This window comes from Orbicella franksi, chromosome 5, assembly GCF_964199315.1.
Source record: "Orbicella franksi chromosome 5, jaOrbFran1.1, whole genome shotgun sequence".
In the NCBI taxonomy this organism is placed as follows: domain Eukaryota; kingdom Metazoa; phylum Cnidaria; class Anthozoa; order Scleractinia; family Merulinidae; genus Orbicella; species Orbicella franksi.
This window is the reverse complement of record NC_138149.1, coordinates 20,626,122-20,636,951: the sequence shown is the minus strand read 5'-3', so window position 1 is coordinate 20,636,951 and position 10,830 is coordinate 20,626,122. Positions and strand designations below refer to the sequence as shown.

Sequence of the window (10,830 nt, the reverse complement as noted above, 5' to 3'; positions counted from 1 at the left end):
GGGGTAAAAATCTCTTCCAAACAACACATAAACCTTGTTTTATATGTGAACATATGGTATCGACTCATCATCTCGATTCCAAGAGTTATTTGTTATTTTCTGTATAACCCTGATGTTCTTCAAGGCTGATATTTTAGAAAAATAACGCAGTTGGTTGCGAAAGAAACGTTCTTGGTTTCACTTATGTATTTTCAGTATTTTGGAAAAAGCAGTTTCCTTGTTGTAAGGGGTCTTGTAATGGTTTGGTAGGCTGTCCAGTATTAGATTAAAGCACTTTAATTGACAACAATGGCACAAAAAGATATAGCACTCCCCAAAACCTTGGCCAAATTAATGGCAACCCTTCCCTTTGTAACTAGGATATATCTAAAAGATAGTAATGCCATGGTACATTCTGTTGATAGTGACATATTTTATACAGTGGTTCATCTACAACTTCATGCACGATGAGGCATCGATGGCGAGGTGTGACAAGGGATTTTGACAAAAAAGCACATAGTGACCTGAACTATGTTTGGACATAAAACGATATCCATCAACCTCCCCTTTACCAGATCGCGAAAATCGAAAGATGAGGAAATTGTAGGAGCAGAAATCTAACTCATAAATTCTGAACTGATACGTATTAAATGTCTCTCGAATGTTGACAGACTGTGGGACGCGTCCATCGCGATGTGTGAAAATGCTAAAGTTTTTAAATTCATGTTTGGATGAAAAGGAATAGGTCGCAGCATATATGAAGTGTTCTACGGCTAATTATTCTACAAGCTTTAGTAACGACGATTTCTCTTCGCCTAAGAATTCGACCTAGGAGTTGAGCCTGCTAAGAAAGGGCATACTAAGTTTAAAATTAAGATGTCACAATTAATCGTCCAGATTTACAAACTTTAACAAGCACGATCTCCTTCACATCGTTTTACAGGTAAATCAGAGCAAAACATAACTCCTAATCTTTCTCACTGGAATCCGCGCGAAAAAGGACGACGGCTGGACGTCTTCGTGTTGTTCGTGGGGCGGCGCATTGCATTCTGGTAAAAAGTGGCGCAATGCACTCTGGTTAAATGCAATGCATTCTGGTTAAAAGTGATAAATTCGAGAATTCGTACCCCCTCCTATACATTCTTGTTGCTGCTCGCTCGCTCCGCTCGCTCCGCAGCAATTACATCAAATCTAATGACTCTCTTTCCATTTTCCACAGCCCTCCCCCATGAAATAATTGCGGTGTCCCTTGTGAGTGTACATTCATTCAATTGGTTTGTGATCCGTTTTTTGTTGCCTCACTGATTCGTCTGTTCCAATGGTGGTACACTAGTGCTTTTTAGTAGTACATAACAACCATTATAATACTGGAAAAATGACTTCACAATGATTGTGATTTTGTTACCTTTTTCTGTTCCAAGCCATTCGTACCATTCGTTAATTAGGTTGGCATGGCACAATATCGAGAATATGAGGTGAAAATAATGGCAATTAAGGTCGCGGGAATTAACGCCCTGCTTAATCTATGAGTACTTAACAAAATTTAAGTAAGCAAGTTTACCCAGCAGGTATACTCTTCCTTCTACGAGGCAATCAATATTTTGGCTAAATTTTACCTTACCCAGCAACCTGTTTGCAAATAAGTCCTATTGTCTCAAACTACCTTGTTGTTTTCCCTGTTAGCTCCGGTTGTTTCTCACAAATACATGAAGATACATGTACTTCTCTGAATCTTTTTTTGTGTTTATTTCTTCTTCCCTGCATGCAGCATTGTACGTAACTCATATTCCTGTGCAACTGCTAAGATTTTTATACAAATGATACACAGCTGGCACTATTTATGAATAACAAAGCAGATCATTGTGCTTTGCTTTTGTTGGAGAGTTCCTGTTCTTACATACCAATACACCAAAATGATGAATCTGGACAGATTATGAAATAACCATATTTCATATGAGAAGAATAAGTGACAAAGTTCATCTTGACTCTTGTATAAAACTCTACAAAAGCCTGCAACAAATTAGAAAAGGAAGACAAGTAATTCAACATACTCAAACGTGACTTGATGAGCTGACTATATCTAATGATAAGATGGCTTAAGGTGATTCCTCAGCATTGCATTGTGCATCCCTGCTGCACAATTTTCGCATCATTAGTGCCCGCACACGAGAACAAGCATATACACGACATCAAGAGATTTCCTTCAAGCTTAGCTTAACAGTGAAATAAATGCTTGTTTTCTCGTTAACAAGCATGGTGACCTATATTTTTCATTACATAATTTTGGTGTATAAATTATCTTTCCGAGTTAAAAAATTAAAAAAATTGTTGGGAAGGAAAAAAAAAGATACAGCTAAAAGTGTGACCTTCAAAACAACAACTCGAGGAACATTCTGAGTTGATGCCATTTAAAATTGTGTGATTGTTGTGCTGTGTTATACCTGCAAACTAGCTGATGAGTTTTCACACAAAAGGCAAGTGTATATACACAATAAACTTGACTTATTAACAACTTCGGCCACTTACATAAGTACGCAATAAAGTTGACAACCATTTGGCAGTAAATGGGACTAAGGTTGTTGGGTGCTCCCTGGTAAATCTAAGGGTGGCAGCAACACATCCTGTAAATAGGTACATGATAATAGGGGTGGTAGCAACACACCCCGCAAGTGATGGATGAGCCAACAAGTGTGGCGCGTGCCACACCTGGAAATAAGGGATGAGCCAACAAATGTGGCGCATGCCACACCCGGATAGATATAAGCCTGAGGTGGGGTCAGGGTCCCACCCGGCCTGCTACGTGCGAAGCTAAGTGGCAGGTGTGCACCCAAATGAATTCCCAAATACTGCCTAAAAGAAAATAACTAATACTATTATGTTAAATGAGTACAACGTCCTTCCTGAGGGTTCCAGATGGACTGTGTTCCGACAGCAGCATTGGCTAACAGGCCTGGTACTTTCTGAAGAATAGACAAGGGAATCTGGATGTAAAGAGCAAAGCAATTGCTGGACCATCTACCAAGAGTCTGAATGAGCCGCAGAGGTAAGCCAGCCTCGGCTGCTGTTGTAGCTGCCCTGATTCGAAAGCTGTGGGAAGCATAGAGTTCTGTTGGAATGTGTAGGCGTTTGAGAAGAAGACAAAGTGTTGAGGTGACTTGGGCTCTGGTGAGGTAGAGGCCAGACTGGAAAGTGTAGAAGGGGCCATCCGAATTGAAAGGATGATGAGCCATGTATTTTTTAATCGCACGAACTGCGCAGACGGAGTGGCCTGATGGGGCAATCAGGAGGGAGCAACCTTGGCGATAAGGGTCTGTTTTGGAAGACTTCAGGTGTAGACTTAAGGAGCCATCAGAGTTAAAGGATATATCATTGCTGCTGAGGTGTGACAGTGCATTGAAGTGAGAGGTGGATGGGGAAGTAAACTCACTTGAACGTAGGAAAGCGAAGAAGGCCACTGTGAAGGCAGACCATAGCATGAGTTTGTCACGTGGAAGGATGCCAGGTGCTTGTGCCAGCTCAGTCTCGAGTTTCCGAAGGAGGGACATGGTGATGGGAAGGCGGCGTTTGGAGGAAAGGCCCACACTGCATTTGATGCCCCGCAGAAGTAGATAAAGTAATGGGGCGTCCTGGAATGGGTCAGGGATGTTGTTCTCAATGAGAAAGAAATGAATGCTGGCCATGTACAACTTGACAGTTCTGTAAGAAACCTTGTCGGCCAAGAAGGCAGCAAAATAACGCAGTATAGGTACTGTGGCTGGAAAACTCTTCCATCACCGAGAGTGAGTGCGACGAGTGGAGTCAGCAATGGCTTGAGACTGGAGGAACGCTAGACGACGTTCCAGAGGGTCCTGGCTGATGGAGGGATAAGTGTTGGCGTTAGGTCTGCTGCTGGGGTGAGCTGATGGAACTGCACCATCTGTAAACGGGATTAAGAGTCAGCAATTGAGTTATCGGTACCAGCAATATGCGAGACTAGGATTGTGAAATGGTGACTAGCACCACTGAAAAATATGGAGCGGACAAGGTGCATGATGTCGGAGTCTCGGGAAGTGCCAGAAGCCCACATATCAACCACTGCCGGATTGTCGCAGTGAAAGAGGATTTTCTCTCCCGACCACGAATGACCCCACAACAGGCAGGCAAGAGCAATAGGATAGAGCTCCGTCCATTGGATAGAACGACCTTGAAGAGGAGGTGGCCAGGTGTCAGCAATCCAATGACCAGAATAGTAAATACCATATCCAAGGGTCCCAGACGCATCTGTGAAAAGGGCCAAGTCTGGGGATCTTGACCAGCGTGGATCAGGAATAATCGCTCGGCCATTCCAAGTGGGAAGGAATCTTTGCCACCAGGCGATATCGCGGTGAGCCTCAAGATTCATGGAAATGTGATGGTGGGGGAGCCTACCAGTTGTACTTAGGTCAATAAGGCGACGAGGAATATGCGCCCCGCAGGGATGACGCCACAAGCAAAGTTAAGTTTGCCGATGAGGGACAGCAACTCACGCTTAAGGCACTTTTTATGAGACAACCAAGACTGAAGTTCAGAAAGAAGCTCCTTAAGTTTATCATCTGGTAGGGCAGTTTCCATACAAGTGGTATCAATCAAGATGCCAAGGAAGACTAGTGATGTGGTCAGTCCTTCCAGCTTCTCAGGAGCCAGAGGAATCCCAAGGTGTAAGGCCATGTGGATTATTATTTTGACATTGTTGGCACAGGTCTCGGAGTTTGATGGCCCCACAGTGAAGTAATCATCTAGATAGTGCATGAGATCTGTAATCATGTAATTGTTTTTAAGAATCCATTCGAAAGCATCGGCGAGACGATTAAAAAGGTATGGAGAGGAGCGCAAGCCAAAGGGTAAACGAAGGTCGATGTAGTATTGGCCTTCCCAATGAATGACAGCAAGTGCCAAGTCAGCCGGGTGAACTGGACAGAGGTGAAAGGCGTGTTTGATATCAAGTTTAGCCATCAGAGCGTTTTGACCGTGCCAGGCAACAAGAGCAAGAGCTTGATCATAGGTGGCATAGTGTAATGTGTAGGTGTCCTTAGATATGTAGTCATTCACAGAGGAGCCATGAGGGGAGGAGAGATCCATGATGATGCACCATGTTCCACCTTTCTTTGGTACAACCCCTAGTGGGGAGCATTGTAGATTTTGAATCGGAGGCTCTTGAAAAGGACCGGCAGTGTGACCACGAGATACTTCTTTAACCAGTGCATCAGAAACTGCTTGAAGTTGGAGTGTAGCCGACTTAAGGTTAGGAGTGACTCTGGGGACACGAGGACTAGTGTAACCCAGGCGGCATCCCCACTGAAGGTCATGGAGGAGATCTGAAGCAAACTTCTGGTTAGGATGATTTTTTAGTTCTGTAGAGAGGTTAGGGATAACAATGGGGGTAGTAGGGGGACTGAGCAAAGGTGGTGTGAAAGTCGCATCAGACTGGTTTAGGACACTGGAAGCCAGGGTGATCTCCACCGCATTTGGACTTATTACAGATGTGCTGGAACTGGCAATTAGGTCTCCGGCAGAGGCAACGGTTGAAGTTGCGGCAGATTGACCATCTGGCATTTGGCTGAGGCTGAAGGGCTTGCGAAGGCAGGTTGACAGTGCTTGCGCTCAATTTAAGAGCCCATTAACTGATTCATGCGCGCGCTCGCGCGCATTGCTAAGGAGGTGAAATTTCACTTCTGGTCACTTACGTCAGCCTGAGTGCGGAAAATAAAAACAACTCAAAAACTTGCAAATTTGCTCACATTTTAGACGTTTTTCTTTGTGTTTCGCAAAATGCAAAGTAACAAAAGTACAAGCAAAGACAAAATAAGAGAAAGATGGAAAAACAAGAGCAATAGAAAGAGAAAAACTAACTCCGTGTGGCCTTGTTTGATCTTACCGAAGTGCGCTGGTAGTGTAAATTGCGCACACGCTGATAGGGTAACTTCCAATAGATATCAGGCGCACTTCCGGTTTCTTTAAATGCTAAAGGAAATGCGGTTTTTCATAAAATTCAGCCTTTTTCGACGAATTTTGATTAAAGCCAACGTTGGCAACATAGCTATGCATTCCTTTTTCAAAATCATACTTTTTTCAGAAAATTACGAATTTTTCAATATTTTGAAATGCTCTCAAAATCTGACCTTTTAGAAATTAAACAAAATCGATACATAGTGTAATGGGGATTTAAATTAAGATACTAAATCAATGAAAAAAATCCCGGGAAAGTAATTTGCCTGGGAGCCTTTGCATTTTTTCTGTATTAGTCACATGACCATGGGCGTGGCCTGATGACGTCATCACTAGTGTTACTGATCAGGAAAAAGTTAAAACACATGAAATAACTCTGAACTAACTAAAAATGATGAGGTTATACGAGACTAAATTTTCCCTAGCAACGGCTCAAAAAGATCGGTTAATGGGCCCTTAACAGGGTCAGGCATGGTAGAGGTAGAGGAGACATTCGCAAAGGGTCCTCCTGCTGAGGGACGAAAGGGCTGGGTTGTTTTAGAACGTGAAAGACAGGCAACAGTGCGATGGCCATAGGAGTGGCATGTGATGCAAAAAGGAAGAGTTTCTTCCTTCAGAATGTCGTTGTAGAGCTGTTCATTGATCGTAGACCAGGATGTGGAGAGGTTGGAGGCAGCCATGTGAGCCAGGCAGAAGACTTGAATTTGCGGCTAAACTTGCAGATCTGATCCTGATATGCTAAAAGATCAGGGGCTAAATGAGGGAAGCCAGAGAGGAGGGTACAAAAGTAGAGGTTCCAAGCCTCAAGCCATGAAGAAGGGCCATTGATGCGACTCTTCTTTTGTTGGGGGGGGGGGGGGGGGGACAAATGAGAGTGTGGAAGTATCATCAGGGTTGATGGCCGCGGTAAAATTATCAGATGATGAAGAAATATGGACAGGATACATGTTGGAGGAAAGAAGATCAGTAAAGTCAACGTACTCACGTTTTAGGATCTTGTTTTTAAGCTTCTGTGGAAGAGACAGCAAGTGTGGCCACTTACTTACTAATTGTTCTGCAAATTATATCTAACATTGTTCCATATGCTCGAGACTTTGTACCAGTCATGTTTTTTTCAGGTATTTCTTTAAAAAACTCTGCTTCCAGTTACTGCAAAATGTAACATGGACCAGTGAAATAATGCAGATGACTAGGCATAACTGGGGGAAGATTGGCCCATCCATTAACATGTATATCTCTTGTGTGAACATGGTGACTTATCTTTTTATAATTGTAATTTTCGGAACAATTCAGGGAAAGTTAAAAAAAAATGGTCCAACAATTTTTGTTTCTGAGGAATTACCTTAAGCTTGTTTAGTGTGATCGTCTGGGTGAGATATATGTAGTTCTAAAATGAACTCTTATTGGTAAATGACTTTTCAACAACCTGTCTGTTCAGACTGGGTGGTCAGTTTAACGATGAATTGGTACAGGCTGTAAATACTAGTGTTAGGTTCGTCAACAGTCATTGGTCATGCAGATGATATTCAACTCTTACTCTTGTGACATACATGTAAAACAACTTTGGAGTATTGCTACTCCCGGATGGGATGCTTAAGTCCCGTAAGGGGGGGGGGGGGGGGGATACTCCCTTATATAGGTGATACAGGTATGTGCGGCCCCAAGAGGTATGGTTTTTCAGCTGTTTTGGTCATAAATAGGGTATCGATTTTGGCCATTTTGGTCATAAATAGGGTATGATTTTTTGTACCCTAGTCTTGAACTGGATATGTTTTTTAGAAAAAGCTATTTTTTTCATCATTATCAATAAGACCATCAACAAAATCCTTTCACAGTGCCTTTAACATTGGTCTGAACTAGGTAACTAATTATAAGGCAGGTCTGAGACAGGGTATTGATTTAGGGTCAGGTCATAAATAGGGCATCAAAGTTTTGGTCAGGTCATAAATAGGGTAGGGAAAATTGCAGATTTTGGTCACGAATAGGGTAATGGTTTTGGGAAGCCGGCTGCACTCCCCGACCCAATTTTTCTGGGAGTACCCCTCCCCCTGAGGCTTAAGCACACAAGTAACCTAATGTAAGTTCCTACATGTGCATGCTGGTTTACAGCGCCAGTGTCTAACATAGAGTAGCTTGGTGTATATATCAAATTAGACTTCTAAAGCAGGATTGCATGTAAGAAAATAGTCTCCCAACTAAGATTTTCATTGAGCCGGTCACAATTTTTTGTGAGAGACCTGGAACAAAATTTTTGTCCCCAATCTTTTGCAAACACCTGGAATGCAGGGCTACCAAGATTCCTGTTTACAAGATGGCGGATCACCTCTTTTTCAGGTGGTGAATTTTGCCTGCAACAGGCGCTTAGCGACAACCTTGCTAAAGTACCTCTCACCAATCAATACAAATGAGCACTCAGCCTTGCAAGATACATAATATGACATAATATTGTAGGTAGTTTTGAGGTAAATCAAAACGTTCTGACTGGTTCTTTCTTGCTCAGGATCTGCCATACAGTAAAAAGCCCTGTATTTTTTTTTTTTTTTCAAAAGCCAGCAAATTCAAAATTTGCAACTTGCTCACTTGCTCAAGCCGCACTGGGGAATATTGGCCCTTGGTCATTTCTTGTATGGACCTTACTGTGCTCAATCCATACTGCCATGACCTCCTACCAATGTTCCCCAAAATGGCCCTTGTAATTAGTTAGTAACAGGTTGGTACTCACCTTGAAACATAAAAATGAATTCACTATTTACTGTTAGTTCAATTGTTAGAAGCATCTCGAGGGCAGGTGCACCTATTAGCCTCAGGGACATCCCTCATCACTGCCTCAGCATGTAAGCCACAGCCTTAACCAGTAATAAAAAGAACAGATTACTCTATACCACCAATTACTCTACAATGAAGAAAAGTCATAACCTAAACATGAAGATTAGGTAAGATTTTGAAACACTGAATTTTTATGGCTTCACTGGTTTGTGGAAAACCCAATAAACAAGTTACTTACTGGGCTACGAGAAGTTTGAAAGACTTTATAGTCATTTACTTGCAAATAATTATAATTACACCAAATTTGAACATGACATCGCTTCCAAACGATCAACAGCACCACAGTAAGGTATACCCTTAGCTCTCAGTATTAAAGATGATTTCCAGTCCGTACTGAGCACTCCTGAGAGTTTATTTGTGTTTTTTTGTTTTGTTTCATGTAAGACCACAAAATGTAAACATTTTGCAACTACTTACATGAAGTAAATTTGAAAGTTTCAAAACAACCACCATTATGGATGCAAAGCTAGAAGCTTTGTGCTTCATTCTATCTCATATCACTTGATGAAACAACTTCACAGCTGTAAAAATCAATGAAGCTGTTGGAAAAAGAATTTGAAAGGCCTCAAAGATAAGGTATGTGGTTCATAACGAATAACATCAGATAACATCAGATGCTGAAGCCCTACTATCTTGACTGAAAGTACTGCTTCCCGGAGCTAGCTGTGTTTGCATTTGAGTCAATAATCGTTTGAAAAATTGAAGGTCAAGAAAGTCGCAGGACCTTTTGTGGCCAGTAGTTTTCGCCACCTTTACCTTTTTTCATAGAAAAAATCTGCGCAGCCAATTATTTATATTTGGCCTTGGTGTTTCCAGAATTTCCAGGATTGGTTCTGTCCTCACTCCTCCACGTGTCTAGCGAACACTGAGCTCCAGGTGGCAAAGGTCGAGTTACTTGTTAAGTTACGTATAAATGAAAACAGCTTTGGATTGGCAGCCGAAACATATTGCAGATTGACTAGAAAGTGATGATCTGCATTTTGTTACAAATTATTAACCTCAATGGTACGCGTTTGTCATAAATTAGCATGGATTAACGAATTTAGGTTTGAGAAGGTAAATCAAAAACCCCAGCACCGCAAACAATTTCATTCCACCGAACACCGCAGCGTGAAAAACACAAACATCGCACACCGTAGGGCTTGAGATCACCGCAACACCGCAAGTTGAGATTTTATTCACCACATCACCGCATTAGAAAAACATCAACACCGCAACACCGCAAGTCCCCATGTCCCCCTCTACAATGTTTATAAACATAACGGTGCTGAGACTGCGCATTGCGGAATGGAAATCATCTTTAAAAGCAGATTGTCACGTCAACACGACACATAGTGATAAACGTCCTAGCCATCTAAACAAGGATAACATAATAAAGATTGAATACATCGAGGAGATGGACTCTGAATTTGGAAAATCCTGAGTGCAACATCCTGTCATTTCCTGTCTGGCCGGACATGCTCTCCTAGATACTCGGCCACAAGGTAGAGACAGACTGTTTATAACGTGCTTACCTTTCCAAGTTGTCTTTTGACACTTACTGCACTTAACCTTGAAACACATTTTGTCTTCAAAATAAAACTGTTTTCGCTGGACTTTCTCGCTGCGCACTCGAGCGCGCAACTACCACCTGGTAACCAGGCCGGCCGGGGCATCACGCCACGATGAGGCTTGCACGCTGCACTGTCACGCAATAAAGAAATAATTCGAAAACTATTCAGTGGATAAAGTCAAGAAATTGAGATGTTATAGAAGATTGATAAAGAATACACTTTTTCAAGATTTAAGGGCCTGTTTACAAGGAGGGAGGGTTACCCTAGCAAGCGGGTTAACCCTAGCTGGAGGGCAAGAGTGCAAGCAAAATTTCACAGGTAGCCTGGGAACAATTAGAAAGTTAACTCGGGTAGGCCGGTTAACCCTGCCTGGAGTGTTTACAAAGGAAAAAGTTAACCCGCCTGCCAGGGTAACCCTAGCACGCAGATAGGGCAACCCGCCTACCCGGGTAATCCTAGCTGCCTTGTAAACACGACGAAGAAAAAAACGAGGAAACGTGTGATTGCT

The 10,830-nt window shown here is 42.4% G+C and overlaps 1 long non-coding RNA gene across 3 annotated transcripts; it reads right to left on the bottom strand.

Annotated features, from left to right (window-relative positions):
* Positions 1-4: 4 nt before the first annotated feature.
* LOC145486644 (uncharacterized) lies at positions 5-10,830 on the bottom strand. Of its 3 annotated transcripts, XR_014049318.1 has the most exons (4): positions 10,284-10,830; positions 8,666-8,789; positions 840-1,989; positions 5-807 (listed from the first exon to the last, which is right to left on the bottom strand). It is a non-coding gene; the product is annotated as an uncharacterized LOC145486644 (long non-coding RNA). The 3 variants fall into 2 exon arrangements; XR_014049317.1 differs by having other exon boundaries at positions 5-1,989.